The sequence below is a fragment of the Aquarana catesbeiana genome, linkage group LG01 (genome assembly GCF_042186555.1).
Source record: "Aquarana catesbeiana isolate 2022-GZ linkage group LG01, ASM4218655v1, whole genome shotgun sequence".
Classification (NCBI taxonomy): Eukaryota; Metazoa; Chordata; class Amphibia; order Anura; family Ranidae; genus Aquarana; species Aquarana catesbeiana.
The window spans coordinates 502,704,466-502,720,791 of NC_133324.1; the positions used below are offsets into that span (position 1 = coordinate 502,704,466).

Below are 16,326 nucleotides of genomic sequence, written 5' to 3' on the forward strand. Positions count from 1 at the left end.
CCTGCTCCCTCTCTCTCTCTCCCCCCCTGCTCCTCTCTCTCTCTCTCTCTCTTCCTGCTCCCTCCCCCCCTGCTCCCTCTCTCTCTCTCTCTCTCTCTTCCTGCTCCCTCCCCCCCTGCTCCCTCCCTCTCTCTCTCTTCCTGCTCCTCCCCCCTCTCTCTCTCTCTTCCTGCTCCCTCCCTCCCCCCCCCTCTCCCTCCCTCCTCCCTCCCCTCCCTCCCCCCTCCCTCCCCCCCCTCTCTCTCTCTCTCTCTCTCTCTCTCTCTCTCTCTCTCTCTCTCTCTCTCTCTCTCTCTCTCTCTCTCTCCCTGCTCCCTCCCCCCTCTCTCTCTCTCTCTCTCTCTTCCTGCTCCCTCCCTCCCTCCCTCTCTCTCTCTCTCCCTCCCTCTCTCTCTCTCTCTCTCTCTCTCTCTCTCTCTCTCTCTCTCCCTGCTCCCTCCCTCTCTCTCTCTCTCTCTCTCTCTCTCTCTCTCTCTCTCTCTCTCTCTCTTTCCTGCTCCCCCTCTCTCTCTCTCTCTCTCCCTCTCTCTCTCTCTCTCCCCCCCTGCTCCCTCTCTCTCTCTCCCCCCTGCTCCCTCTCTCTCTCTTCCTGCTCCCCCCCCGCTCCCTCTCTCTCTCTCTCTTCCTTGTGCTCTCCCTCTCTCTCTCTCTCTCTCTCTCTCTCTCTCTCTCTCTCTCTCTCCCTCCCTCCCTCCCTGTGAAATGCACTACCTTCAGAACACTCTTTAGAGAGCAAAGCTTGTGTAAATGAGCCCTAAGGGTCTAACTTAAGTCTATTCAATTTGTATCCTACTGGGCAGGTCTAAATGGGATTGTGCAGTAATACTGTAACATATATGGCCAGTTTTAGGTTTACCAAAGCTACAAAATATAAGGACCAACTAAATTATCCATTCAATTTGCTTCCAGTCAGACAGGCCCTTGTAGTACATAGTTGTTGTAGAGCTAAGGGATTTTTACAATCAGATTGTAACCTGTGTAGTGAGCTTATATCTACATTTATGAGAGCCTTTGTGAAACTATCTTTGTTTAAAAAAATATGTGAGTGATACTAAAGAACAGGTGCATTTAACCACTTGCTGCACAGGCAAATTCTGGCATTTCTCACATACATGTTAAAGCAGAACTTCACCCAAAAGGGGAAGTTTCATTCTTCTACTGCCATATTTGGGGATTTTGGGGGGGGGGGGGACGGGACAGGTACCTAGTTTTGACAGCCTAGGTGATCCAAGCAATAGTCCTCCTCCCTGCCTACAGTCTTCTGGTGACACATCACAGGTCCCAGAAGACTTTGGGACCATTCACTAAGCACAGTGCAGCTCACACATGCACAGTGGGCAGCCGGCTGTAAAGCCACAAGGAGTCACAGCTGGCTGCCCACAGGTAACAATCCAGTCCTGGGATCCAAAGACTGGTGAGGATGGCTCTGGATCCTTGGATTTGTGAGTGTCTGTTTATTAAAAGTCAGCAGCTACAGTTTTTGTAGCTGCTGACTTAAATTTTTGTAGAAATTACTAAAGAACCGCTTTAAAACTTGATTTTTTTTTTTTTGCTAGAAAATTACTTAGAACCCCCAAACATATCTTTTAAAAGCAGAGGCACTGGAGAATAAAATGGTAGCTGTTTCTGACCTGATCAAGTTGATTGATTGATTTTGGTTTCTAATCTGATTAAACTGAAATCAGTTTGATCAGATACATTACAAGCCGGTAACTGTTTGTTTGTAAACTATGAACCAAAACCAGAAGTGATTACATCCTTGTCACTTCCGGTTTCATTCCTCACTAAGGAGGGTACAGATGTACCTTCTCCTCTGTGTTCAGCTTGCCACACAGAGCAAGTGGTCCCGGGCTCTCCGATCACATCTGAGAGCTCGGGAATGGTGGCAGCTAGAGGTGGGTCCCCCTTTCACTCCCTGTAGAAGTGATCAGGCGGATCACTTCTACAGGAAAGCCCATCGCTGGCTACAAAATTTGATACCAGGACCTCAGCATAACCACTTCATCCCGAGGACATATGGATACGTCCTAAGGCCATGAAGTGGTTAAGAGGATGATTTTCAAATTCAAATTGATAAATGTGTGCATGTAGCAGGGAAGTGTATTTCTGTTCTGTTTTATATTGCTAGTGTTATTAATGGTACCCCAAAATGAACCTCAAACTCAAGTCAGCAGATAAATATTGACTTTGGTGGAGTAGTGTAGATATTTGTTCAGAGGCGTTGCTTTTTTTTAGGTATAGCAGGCCCTATTTAGGTGCGTTTGGATTTCAGGCAAAGTAAATCAAAGGCAGATCATTCTTGTCAAATGCTGAAGTAAAAAGCTACATTTGACAGGAATGCTCCATCTACATAAGCCCTAAAGTTCAGAGAAAAAAATAATAATCTGCAATCCTGTTTCCATGCTGCTCCAATTCATGCAGACTGCACTGTAGAGAACTGGCTGTCAAGTTTATGTAGACCGCCTTACAGATCCAATTGGAAGCCAGTCTGTCAGACTTGTGTATTCCTTGCTTTGGCTTCCTTTCTATTTCCTGGCATGTTGTGTATAAATCTGGCTCTCAAGGAAAAATTGTCTCTTGCATAAACTGGGTAACAAAAGGACCCTCCCACCCTCCCCATTTGCTTTCTGCATAGTGCCTAGTTCAAAATAGAATGATCAGTATTTGTACAGTAAATAGTATTATCTTCTATGTTTTTTTTTTTTGTTCTTTTTTTTTTTTTTGCCATTCTATGTTTTTACAACCTCTTTATTGCTATGCTTGACAGTAATGGTAAAGGAAGACCTTCTAGTCTCAGAACAAATGTTTCATTAATAACTGAATCATAAACCGGTTCTGTTCTCAGGAAATCTTTTTTACTTCCAGCGGATGTTTTCTCATCGACTTTCTCTTACATTGTATTAGACGGTGCTACGTCATACAAAGTAGAAGCTTTTTCATGTAATGCTCATTGGAGCTATTTTTAAATGTCTTCAACTATTACTGAATAGAAAATCTAGTTTATTCTTTTTTTTATTGTTTTGTGTTTTTATTATATATATATATATATATATATATATATATATATATATATATATATATATATATATATATATATATATATATATATATATATATATATATATATATATATATATATATTTGATTTGGATAGAGTGCACAAGGGTTAGAACTCCAGGGTTTTTTTTCCTCTGTCTGTAACTTTTTTATCTCCATGTTCTAATGACTTCTTCCTACTTTCTGTTGACTGGGTTCCCTGACATTGGAAGTGAAATTAAATATGCCTAACATAAAATTCCCAGCATTTTCCCGCACCTAAGATGCTGCAGGTGGAAGTACAGCTAGCCAATGAAGTGAATGGCTGTACTCCCCATGTAATGGGCAGACTTACGTCTATGGCTGGCTGTATGCCCCCTACTGCAGCACCTTAGGCGTGGGAAAACACCAGGACGTTTATGCTAGGTGTATATCTATGCCTGCAGACGTCTCGTGTGCATGAAGCCTATGATTACGTTCCCTCTCAGGCATTTACTGCTCTCTTTGTGACTGTGGGGAGAAATCCGTGCCTAGAATTCAGGGAAAATCTCCCCAAATGGGCACAAGCTATCTCCAGTAAAAACTTGTTAGCCTTTTGACATAATTTATTGTAACTTTATATTTTTAAAAGAGTTTTTATTGCCATATTCAATAGATACAGTACTTACAAAGATTTTACAAAGATGGTAAAGAATATTGGTACATGGGTCACCAATCCCAGCATATCAATTTTGAAGCAAAAAAAAGCAAGGCATTGTAATCTCAGCTATACAAGGTAGTATAAGAATTACAACTATGCTTACAAACAACATTCCTCCCTGTTTTGTGATTGATACTTCCTGTAAACAATAAGAAATGGCAGTAGACTTTATTTTACTATGTGTATGAGTACAAAGAAGTAATAATAAAATAAAATTAACCAATAAATCTTAACTATGGAATGCTTTACCAGATTACATAACCTACAGTCAGTCACATGTATATGCCTATGTTCAATAAAAGCAAGTATTGTGTATGTCTTTGTATTTCAACCATATAAACAATAGTTTTTCTTTGGACACTTGCGATATATGTCAGTTTTTAAAGTGACATCACACTGTTAACCAGTGTTTTGCAATCTCTCAGCCCAGGTTCACACTGAGCTGCGGGAACGAAGCCGCGAGAGTTCAGCTGAACTCGCACGATTTCACTCCCGCATGTCAGTCCTGATTTTGGCTGTGATTTCAGAGACACCTGTGCAGGTTTGTGCATAGATGTCAATGTAAATAGCAGCCCGAAATCGCAAAAAGTAGTACAGAAACTACTTTTTGAAGTCTGTGCAGCATCGCACTGATTAGGACGGTGCCATTGCCGCCCATTTGATGTGTCAAATCGCATGTCAAAGCGTACCAAAGTGAACCAGGGCTTAGACTTATCAGGTCAATATGTACCCATTCAATCTCTATTAATTTTCCTGCATAGAAATATGGAAGTTTAAAAAATACTATTGGGGCATGGTCTATTTTTACTGATCCCCGATATACATGTACAGGTGCTTCAGACTTTAGGGATCAAGAAGTTTTCTGCTGTAAGGTTGGTAACCTCCAACCAAAAAGATCTACCCACGCCATATGAAAGAAGGTCCTTTCTACTGTCTGACGACAAACTGGGCAATCTTTATTCCTTGTCTTTATACAGCCGAAAAGAGATCGTATGTTTAATGAAGGTAGGGGATATGACCCTATCTAGATGTGTTGTAAAAACTTCTGTCTACATTTCAGCGAGAGAGAGCTTAGGTGTATGAGCATACCACCTTTCTGTAAATCAGTGCTGTTTAGTAGTTAAGAAAGCATAATATCTAGAATGTGGCTTATTATGATCTGAGGTTTTAAGAAGGGACCTCCTTTAGACTAGCTTTAGTAGTAAATAAAACCACTGCCAATTGACCAAAAATGTGCCTCAGCTGCTCATGAGTTGTGCATACTCATTAATACTAGGATAAGGGATCAGCAAAAGTCTGCCTCAGCACCTTCGTGGACTTAAAGGTATTTTTTAACCCTGCCGCTGTTGTGTGTATTTCACCCCATATTTTTCCCAGTGGAACCCATCCTCTAGGCCACATGTGTCAAACACAAGGCCCGCTTCACCTCTCCTGCAGCTGCAGTACCCCTTTTTTCTCCACCCTCACTTTGTCTCAGCAGTCTGCAGCAATTACTCCTCAGGTTTGATTGCAAACACCCCTTCCTAAGCCATCCTGAAGTGTAATGAATTAAAGTGTCAGATTATTTATATAGCAAAGCTAATATCTGAATGTTTTTTACATCGAAGGTAATCTGAATCAGGAGAGTTCAGCTAGCGTATATACTAGTTCGCAGGTTAACATGAAGGCATGATCTCTCTACACTCAGACATTTTTTCTGCTCAGTACATTCTTAAACTGTAATGGTTCTGTTGGGTGACCACTTTTTTTTTTTTTTAAGTGTTTGTGGAAGAGCAGGTTTTGCATATTGCAGACACTTTTGGCACCATCTTATCAGGGGAAGAACTGTAGTAATCAGACAAGGCTTGCTACCCTGTCTGCTGGCTAGTCTCCATGATAACCATTGACCAGCAATGTTTGCATGTGCCTTATAGGCATTAGATAGTTGCCCAGTCCATCTGAAAACGGCTGGATTCTGTGTAATCGGACATTTATAGGGCACCTTGAAGGCAAATTATTGGTCCCCTTTGGAAAAATATGATAACTAATATCTTCCTTCTTGAACAACATAAAATCATAAAATAACTACCGAAATACAACACCAGTTTCAGCCAGATAGGGTAGCAATAGATAGATAGATAGATAGATAGATAGATAGATAGATAGATAGATAGATAGATAGATAGATAGAGATATCTCTATCTCTATATATGTGTATACCCCTGGCCAAATAGTTCTCAGAAGGAATGGAGTCCTCATTCCAGTAGATGGATCCTAACGGCTCATGTACACACAGACTAGATTGACCACCGGATACGGGAAAACACAAAACGTAGCAAAATCGTGCCCAAATTTTACCACATTTTGCGGCCGGCAGTCAAAACATTCCTATCCTGAACGCGATTCTTCCACGTTCAGGAGAAGGAGGTGAACCTCCCAAAACCGCAGCAGCATCTAAACTCTTGTAAAAGCCTATGTGCACATTGACACACAGGCTTTTATGGAGTTGAGTTTAGGAGCTTTGGCAAAAGTAAGTTTAGAAGCTGTAGTGTACATGAGCCCTTAAGCTGACCATAGAATGTTTGTTTTTTTTTATCTGCTCAGACTACAGACGGAACATAAAAAAAATAGAACAGATTTCCCCATCCACATTATACAGCGCGGATGGATGAATCTGCAGCTCTGGCTATTGTATTCTGACTACCAGTGTGGCATTTGATGTTGCCCCTATTCTGCTAACAGTTTTCCACCTGGCGCCTTCAAATTTTAGATGTATGTCGGGCAGGAGGAGCTAGCAGGGCCACCCATGAAGTGACCTTCTCAATGAACCATCTGAAATGTATCCGTCTATAGTCCTCTTTAGGTAGACCTTATTATATTTAGGGTAGTTGTTTTTGTTTTGTAATCGACAATTTTTATTAAGCTTTGATCATTTCAATACAAAAATATAAGACACAAATTCATGCTGCTGCTGCAAGAAGGTAAAAAAAAACTTGTACCTTTACAACCACTTTAAGGCTGTGAATATGGTTCAGGGAGGGGGGGCAGTATTTTCAGCATGAAGTGAAGATCAAGACAACAGGCACATGGTCTCAAAACTAACCTCTGAAAGTTGTATTTTAGTAAAGGTATTGAATGAGTCATTGTTAAGTAAATTTGAACATGCTTGGCACAAACACAGATCTATAAATAAGGGACAGGCCACTTGGTCTTCTTCTGTTCTCATTCTTCTATGTTTCTAATATATTGCCTGAGTGCTAGATCATTTTCCTACAAAAAAAATTTATAAAAAATCCAGAGACAGGCTCTGGGGTTGACGGCCTCTCTCTCCTGTGTTTTCTTTGCTTGAATGCTTGGGTGGTGATAAAGGTATATTCCAATAAAAATGGAAAATTAAATCTTGCACAGTATGCATAGAAATATGGCAGATGCCACTTCTAACATGTTTTCAAAGGTGCAAGCTCTGGGACCATTATCTTCATTCTTACTTTTCTAGGCTGTTAGACACTGACATAGAACACATATTCATTGAGGACCTCTAACCTGGATACTTGTTCAAGGTCCATGATTCACTAGTTAGTAAAGCAAAGATAATTAACCTCATAACAGTAACTTAAGCTTTATTGTCCCCTAAGGTCTGTGGTTGCTGGCAGACAAACAGAACTACAGAACTTTAGCTCACCCAGTGCTCCTTTGTCATGTATTAAATGCTCATTTGTACATAGATTGTGAAAAACATATATAAAGAATAACAACTCTTTAACATTAGAAACAAACAAAAGATTTCCCAGCACACTTTCCAGCCTGCAAAACACCCAAATTGACCCCGTCAAGGCACAGGGACACACGGGACTCCCAGCAAGAGCACAGTGGCAGCTGAAGGCATCCAGTGCATCCCCACAGCCAAATCAACCAAATGTACAAAAAAGGGGCAACCACCCCAAACTATAACCAGCCTTTGCACATGGAAGGGCAACACATCACAAACAAAAGATTTCCCACACTTGGCACACTTGCCAGCCTGCAAAGCAACCAGATTTACCATGTCTAACAACTGACTTTCTATATATATACTCTATATAACTCTCAAGTTGGAGCACATAGCAGTGGATAGATTAAAGGCAGATGTGCTTGGAGGGAGTCCACTCCTTAAATCCTTGAGCCTTGATGTGGGCAGTGTGGCATACGCAGGCCGGCTGGTAAGTGTTTTGGGAAATCTTTTTTTGTTGTTTTGTTTTGTGATGTGCGTTGCCCTTCCATGTGCACCGTACTTCAAATGCTAGTTACAGGTTGTGGCGATTGCCACTCTTTTGGAAACTCTTACATTGTTAGACCCAATTTTATTATAAATTTACCACATTATATGAGATAAGCAACATGGAATGGGAGCTGTGCTTTTGTTTGGTGATCTGATCCAACAAACCAAAGAGTATTGCGCATATTTGGCTGTTTCTTAAGGAACATGAAGGGGATGTTGTCTCCCTGCAAGCTTAATAATACTTGCTTTTCCATAAAGACCCATGGAGAAAAAGCCAAAGGACAGAAGCACCATGGTCCATGCTGCCCACTGACCTGAAGTATGAGTATAAAGTGCATGGGGGTGTAATGGAAATTTGTAAGTTCTGTATATAATTGTATTGTATTTTGTATGTATTGCACTCTGCCCTCACTGTGCACACGGCACTAATAATGTTTTCAGTAAATGTTTACATTCTTTTGAGTCCTGATTAGAATAAGCCTGCCTATGTAACGCCCCTTGTTACCATAAACGTACAATTGTAATATTAATGTGATACCTACGTAATCATGTGTTAAATTGATGGTGTAGGAATCAGCTGCTGTGAGCCCAGTGCGGGACACACTCCCTGAAGACCCAGATATTTAATTTTTTGTAGATTTGAGTATGCAGTTTATCACCCAGAAGGATACTCTGTATTCAAAGTCATTGGATCCTTTTTCCCCAGCTCAAGAAACAGAGCTCCATGTTTTAGCAAAGCCTGTGAGCTGTAAAAAGAGTGTATATTTATATAGATAGTCGAGATATAGAGAGCTTTTGGTTCCATTTAAAGGGCCAGAAGTTTGTTTTTACTTCGGCAGGTAAACCAATAAAGCATGCTAAGTTAATTTGATCGGCTGTTTTCAGCCTTCCAGGTTCTTGCTGAGGTAGCCATATTAACTTTCACACATGGAAGCAGACCAGGTGACTAAGGATGCTGCATTTACAGCCCCGGACACTTGATGGGTCTGTGCAACTCACAGATTCCACCCTAGTTCTGGCCCAGTATAGCTGGGATTAATAATTCAACTTTAAGGACCCCAGAACGAGAAGAACAAGTGGTCCACAGGGGGCAACTTCTTATGAAACAGGACTTTGGAAAAGGTGATCATTTATGTCTGCCAGCCACTCTTTTCCCTTCAGCTTGACACATGGACCGTGTCATGAGTCACAAGCAGTTATGGCTGCCTTAGTAAATGAGCGTGGGATAGAGCCAGGGTTCTCCACAGTTATTTTTATAACATACCACTTCTTGTTTTACCTGTTACCAAAGGTGTTACCAAAAGCTGAACATCCCTCCCAGAGATTACATAAAAGAAATATCCAGATGCCCAAGTTAGGATCTTACGAGTATGCATTTTGTCTGTATGGACATGTTTTTTGGATGTCCAGTGGCAAATGCTACTGCAAAGGCCACAGTAAAAAGTGTTATCAGAAGTAGTTTGTAAGTACAGAGTGCCAGGGAGTACAGAGAGTAACAGAGGAAATCATTTTTTATAGGAGAGTCCTTACTAGAAGTTTTGAGGTTTTATTTTTACACCCCCTACTGTCTACAATGTATCAGACAAAGTAGAGTAAGAAACTAGAAAACTTTTGCCTGAATGTTTTCTTATATTTTATCAAGCCCCTAAGGGGGATGTTGGACTCTCTCCCTATGGGATTTGGTTTGGGAGTGTGTTACTCACTTGCTTATATTTTGTCTCAGCAGCTGAAGTCCTTCATTCGGATCTCATAGAGAATGTTGCTGATCTTTTAAGGTTTTTTGACAAACTCATTTATGTGTTTTCTCCCCAATTCCAGATCCTAAAAGTTTGGAAGGATCTAAAACTAAAGCCAGGTGACTTGTGGATTTTTAAGAGACATTTATATATAAGGAAATGTTTGGAGACTCAATACAGCATCTATTTCATGTACAGTTTTTGCAAAACTTGAAGGAAAAGTCACCTGGATCCACACCAGACACTGCAAAAATGACTTAATTAAAGAAATCTCTGTTTGATTTGTTTCCCTCTTGTGATCACAGTCTAGGGTACTTTTTGATTCAATTACTTTAATTGTAAGGGATATATATATTTGAAAAATAGTTTAGCCATGTTGAAGTCATATTTGTCTTTTGTACGTCTTCCATTTTATGTAGAATTGTCTGTGTTTACATATGCTGATAAGTCAGCATGCCAACAATTAAGCTAGAAGGCCATTCTGGCCACAGGAGTGTACAGCCAGTACTCTGTAAATATGTCTTATCAATCATTTGTTTTTCACAATGAAAAGTCATTTGGTAATGAAAAAGTTGCTCAGCTATTTTCTCCACAATGGAGTTTTTTGCCTCTTTGGCCAGGACTACCTCCACCTAAGCGTGTGGAGGTTCCAGGTTAAAGGTGATAGCAGGTATGGTTAGTGATCAAAATATTGATCAAAAGAGGGGAGACTGTAATGGAAATTTGTAAGTTCTGTATATAATTGTATTGTATTTTGTATGTATTGCACACTGCCCTCACTGTGCACACGGCACTAATAATGTTTTCAGTAAATGTTTACATTCTTTTGAGTCCTGATTAGAATAAGCCTGCCTATGTAACGCCCCTTGTTACCATAAACGTACAATTGCAATATTAATGTGATACCTACGTAATCATGTGCATAAAAACCTTCAATTGCGTCATAATAAAGCAGAACAGTATTTTGGAAAGATGCTGAGCGTATCTTTTGTGTCTGTTCCCTACTGCAGTAGTTATTATTAATTTGGAACCACTAATCAATATGAGGATAGGAGTTGCCTATCATCAATTCAACCGAGTCAGGGGCTATTAAAATACAATATTTTAATAGCACCACGCTATTTAAATATTTATTATTCTTTAAACTGTGTAGTGAGCACACTCTTAGCACATAATCTTAGGCTCCCGTGGACACACACGTGTGTTATGTGGTTAGCAAAGAGGGTACATTGCAGCATGCAAATTGTTTTGATTGATATTGGTAAAAATTACGTGGTTTTCACACAGTTTGTTTTTTGACAAGTACTATAGATGCCTGAAAAAACAGTATATAGAGAGAATACAGGCCATCTAGGGTGTCTGGGCCCCACAGCAACCATGTGACATGCTGTGCCTGTAGTTATGCTCTTGGTTGAATTTAATCATTCAGTTAATTGATCTGAATTAATCTCTTTGAAATCTTCTGTTTACCAATTGGAACTGAACATATGCTTTTGGACGATTTTTTTTTTATATAGACGTTCAAATCAGATCCAGCTCTCTGTTCTTCTTCTCTTTTTTTTTTTTAGAAAAGCTCTGCATCCCTTTATTTTATTTTTTTTCTGACCTAAATGTGACAGGTCGAAGGTAAAAGGATGTAATCGGATCCATGTGTGTTTATATCTGTCTTCCCATAGACCTAGGCTCTGGCAGGAAAGTACTGAATGGACACATATGTCACAAAAGTGACATCTGTACCATTCAGATCTGATTCTGCAGTGGATATGTTCACTGATCCCCTGCTGATTGGAACAGATGACACCCGCATGAAATGCAGTACACTTTAGGTGGAGCGTGTACTTCCTGCTGTGTGGCAATAAAAATTCTGCACGTGGGATAAACCATGTTATAGACGTCAGCTTTCATGAGGCCATACTCCTGCATTCACCTGCTTTGGTTAATTGTAGGCTGCAAACTGTGGCTGAAAAAGCTTTGTTTATATATGGATTTTTTTCAAAGTGGTCTTTTAATTTGTTGTACTTGCCATTGTCCAAGCTAGTTAAAGGAACCTGTCATAGATCAAAACATAGCTTTTTAAAACAATGAAGTTGTTTACCTCTTGTGCGGAACATGATTAAAGAGGTTGTTCAGTCATCTTTTGAAAAATTAAAGGTCAGCAGCTACAAAAACTGTAGCAGCTAACTTTTAATAATAGGACACTTGCCTGTCCCAGGATCCAGCGCTGTCCTCACCCAGCTGGTTTCTTCAATGGGCTTTGGTCCCCGATGCCAGCACGCTAACCATGGGAGGTCGGCTGCTCACTGCACTGTGTGAGCCATGCTGCACTATCTAAGTGGTCCCACCGTTTTTTTGGGACCTGCGACATGCCCCAGAAGGCTGCAGGGGAAGGAGGGGGGCCGAAGTTCCGCTCAGATTAACTTGGCAATCTGACTGGAAGTGGGTGAGCAGGTACATGGCCCCCCCCCCCCCCCCCAAAAAAAAATTGCCAAATGTGGGGGGGCTGGGTGGGGGTTGGGCTGGGGAGGAGGAGGAAGAGGAAGAAGAGCTGAACTTCCCGCTTTTTTAAACTTTATAATAGGTTACATAGTAGGTGAGGTTGAAAAAATACACAAGTCCATCAAGTCCTAGATTGTAAGCTCTAACGAGCAGGGCCCTCTGATTCCTCCTGTATTGAATTGTATTGTACTTGTACTGTCTGCCCTAATGTTGTAAAGCGCTGCGTAAACTGTCAGCGCTATATAAATCCTGTATAATAATAATAAGTCCAACCTATGTGTGTGATTATATGTCAGTATTACATTGTATATCCCTGTATGTTGTGGTCGTTCAGGAGCTTATCCACATCCTTGCCGCTCTTACAGTAAAGAACCCTCTACGTAGTTTAGGGTTAAACCTCTTTTCTTCTAATTTTAATGAGTGGCCAAGTGTCTTATTAAACTCCCTTCAACAAAAAAGTTTTATCCTTATCGTGGGGGTCACCAGTATGGTATTTGTAAATTGAAATCATATCCCTTCTCAAACGTCTCTTCTCCAAAGAGCATAAGTTCAGTGCTCGCAACCTTTCCTCATAACTAATATCCTCCAGGCCATTTATTAGCTTTGTTGTCCTTCTTTGTAGTCGCTCCATTTCCAGTACATCCTTCATGAGCACTGGTGGCCAGAACTGGACAGCATACTCTAGGTGCAGCCGGACCAGAGTCTTGTAGAGCGGGAGAATAATCGTTTTATCTCTGGAGTTAATCCCTTTTTTAATGCATGCCAATATTCTGTTTGCTTTGTTAGCAGCAGCTTGGCATTGCATGCCATTGCTGAGCCTATCATCTACTAAGACCCCCAGGTTCTTTTCCATCCTAGATTCCCCCCCCCCCCCCCCCGTGTATAGATTGCATTCATATTTTTGACACCCAAATGCATTATTTTACATTTTTCTACATTAAACCTCATTTGCCATGTAGATGCTCACCCCATTAATTTGTTCAGATCTTTTTGCAAGGTTTTCACATCCTGCGGAGAAGTTATTACCCTGCTTAGCTTAGTATCATCCGCAAATACAGAGATTGAACTGTTTACCCCATCCTCCAGGTCGTTTATGAACAAATTAAATAGGATTTGTCCCAGCACAAAACCCTGGGGGACCCCACTACCCACCCCTGACCATTCCGAGTACTCCCCATTTATCACCACCCTCTGAACTCGCCCTTGTAACCAGTTTTCAATCCATGTACTCACCCTATGGTCCATGCCAACGGACCTTATTTTGTACAGTAAATGTTTGAGGGGAACTGTGTCAAAGGCTTTTGCAAAATCCAGATACACCACGTCTATGGGCCTTCCTTTATCTAGATGGCAACTCACCTCCTCATAGAAGGTTAATAGATTGGTTTGGCAAGAACGCTTCTTCATGAATCCATGCTGATTACGGCTAATGATACCATTCTCATTACTAAAATCTTGTATATAGTCTCTTATCCCCTTCAAGAGCTTGCATACTATTTTTTCCACAAAAGTTTTTATTGAAATTTTCACAAATTATACAGATAGTACCATATCACACATAACCAAGGTAAAAGTACAAAGTTCCATTCAGCCGGGTACATGTAGTTCAAGGTTCAGGCGAGCAGGAACTAACATATGTTGTCTCCACCTATGCCAACTAAACAGTCACACACACAGACGTGAAGTGCTAGGGCATAATCTCATTTAGGGGGGACGTTCCACATTGTCTTACACGTCTGCGAGCTTCCGATGGGATGGGAGACTTCACATAAAAGTATTCAGTATATCTTCTGTAGGCACTATAACACTAGCAAGTAATGGGAAATGTGTCCGACTACTAGGTCAGCCCTTACTTCTAAAGCTTTTTATCAAGTAAAATAAGAAATAAAGAGAGAAAAGAAAGGAGAAGAAAGGGAAGAGGAAAAGGGGAAGAAAAACGAGCGGCGAGGAGGGGACAGGGAAAAGGGGGGGTGAGAGGGGTCACTGAGGGGGGCACAATCGGGGAGGGGGTGGGCTCACCACCAGCTACCCTCCCCAATATGCTCCAATTGTTGTAAAAGATGTTGCAACCTTCAGAGCTCCTTTCAAGGGTTATCCCGGGTTAAGTCCTGGCAGTGTTGTAAACTTCAGTAATCGAGCAGCTTGCATACTATTGATGTTAGGCTAGCTGGTCTGTAACTCCCAGGGATGTATTTTGGGGCCTTTTTTAATATTGGTGCTACATTGGCTTTTCTCCAATCAGCTGGTACCATTCCAGTTAGTACACTGTCAGTAAAAACTAGGAACAATGGTCTGGCAATTACTTGACTGAGTTCCCTAAGTACCCTCGGGTGCAAGCTATCTGGTCCCGGTGATTTATTAATGTTAAGTTTCCCAAGTCTAATTTTAATTCTGTCCTCTGTTAACCATGGAGGTACTTCCTATGATGTGTCATGAGGATAAACACTGCAATTTTGGTTACTGAAGCCCCCCGTTTTCCTTGTGAAGACTGAGGAGAAGAATAAATTCAATACCTTCGCCATCTCCCCATCCTTTGTAACCAGATGTCCTTCCTCATTCTTTATGGGGCAAATATGGTCTCCTTTTTTACTGTTTACATACTTAAATAATTTCTTGGGATTTTTTTGCTCTCCTCCGCTATGTGTCTTTTCGTGTTCTATCGTGGCCACCCTAATTACACCCTTACATTTCTTGTTGCATTCTTTATTAAGTATGAATGGTGATGATGATCCCTCAACCTTGTATTTTTTGAAGGTCTTCTCCTTTGCTTTTATATGCATTTTTACATTGGAGTTAAGGCATCCAGGACTTTTGTTCGCTCTATTAAATTTATTTCCCATTGGGATGCATTGACTAATGCCCTTCTTTAAAGTGGAGTTCCACACAAAAATGGAACTTCCACTTTTTGGATTCCCCCCCCCCTCCGGTGTCACATTTGGCACCTTTCAGGGGGAGGAGGGAGCAGATACCTGTCTAATACAGGTATTTGCTCCCACCTCCTGGCAGAGATCACTGTGGCGCTTGCGGTGACCTATGCCACTTCCGGCGCCTACCTCGTCCTCCCCCGCTGTATTCTGGGAGACGCACAGGTCCCAGAACACAGCAGGGACCTGAGAGGACACGCAGCGCGACTCGTGCATGCGCAGTAGGGAACCAGGAAGTGAAGCCGCACGGCTTCACTTCCTAATTCCCTTACCGAGGATGGCGGTGGCAGCAGCCGAGAGCCGAAGGACGGATCGGCTTCGGCTGCCGACATCGCGGGCTCCCTGGACAGGTAAGTGTCCATATATTAAAAGTCAGCAGCTGCAGTATTTGTAGCTGCTGGCTTTTAATTTTTTTTTTTTTTTTTCAGCGGACCTCCACTTTAATATGCTCTTAAAGCAAACCCATCTCTCCTCCGTGTTCTTTGTTCCTCAGATTTTATCCCAATTTATGCCTTTTAGCAAGGTTCCTAATTTTGGGAAGTTGGCTCTTTTGAAATTCAGTGTCTTTGTATTCCCCTTATGTTTCCGATTTGTATGATTTATACTGAAGCCAATTGACCTGTGATCGCTGTTTCCTAAATTGCCCTGTATTTCCACATCTGTGATCAGGTCTATATTGTTGGTAATCAGTAGATCCAGTAACGCTTTATTTCTTGTTGGTGCGTCTACCATCTGACCTATGAAATTGTCCTGGGTTGCTCTCCTACTAGATAGACTGAGACCTTCATGATGCTGATTGGGAATTGATCAATGCACAGTGCATCAGTTGGAGGTGTAAAATCTGCTTGGAGTTATGAAGGGACGTACGGGTAGTCCTTTTGCGCGCATCGCCGTACACGTGGTTGGGAAGCGGTTAATGGGATGGTGATGCGGCAGTGACACAAAAAGGTGAGGAACGTGGCAGTAGCAGGTGAGTGGATGCTCTCTAACAGGCGCTGCCATGAGGGATCTGAAATGACAAGTGCTCTTTAAATGTAAGGACTTATTCTTGCTGGTAGTTAGAATCTTTAATATTTGCAAACAAAATAAAGGTCTCCCTTTTAGAATAATAAGCCGTCGGTATAGTAAATCAGCGATTATCAGAACCGATTCAATCATACAGTTTGTAGTGTACATAGATTTGCAAAACAATGGGAT

At 41.4% G+C, this 16,326-nt stretch overlaps 1 protein-coding gene across 1 annotated transcript in view; it reads left to right on the plus strand.

The window, feature by feature from the left end:
* Positions 1-16,326, plus strand: part of INSR (insulin receptor) — a 252,051-nt gene that overhangs the window by 51,006 nt on the left and 184,719 nt on the right. The window lies entirely within an intron of this gene.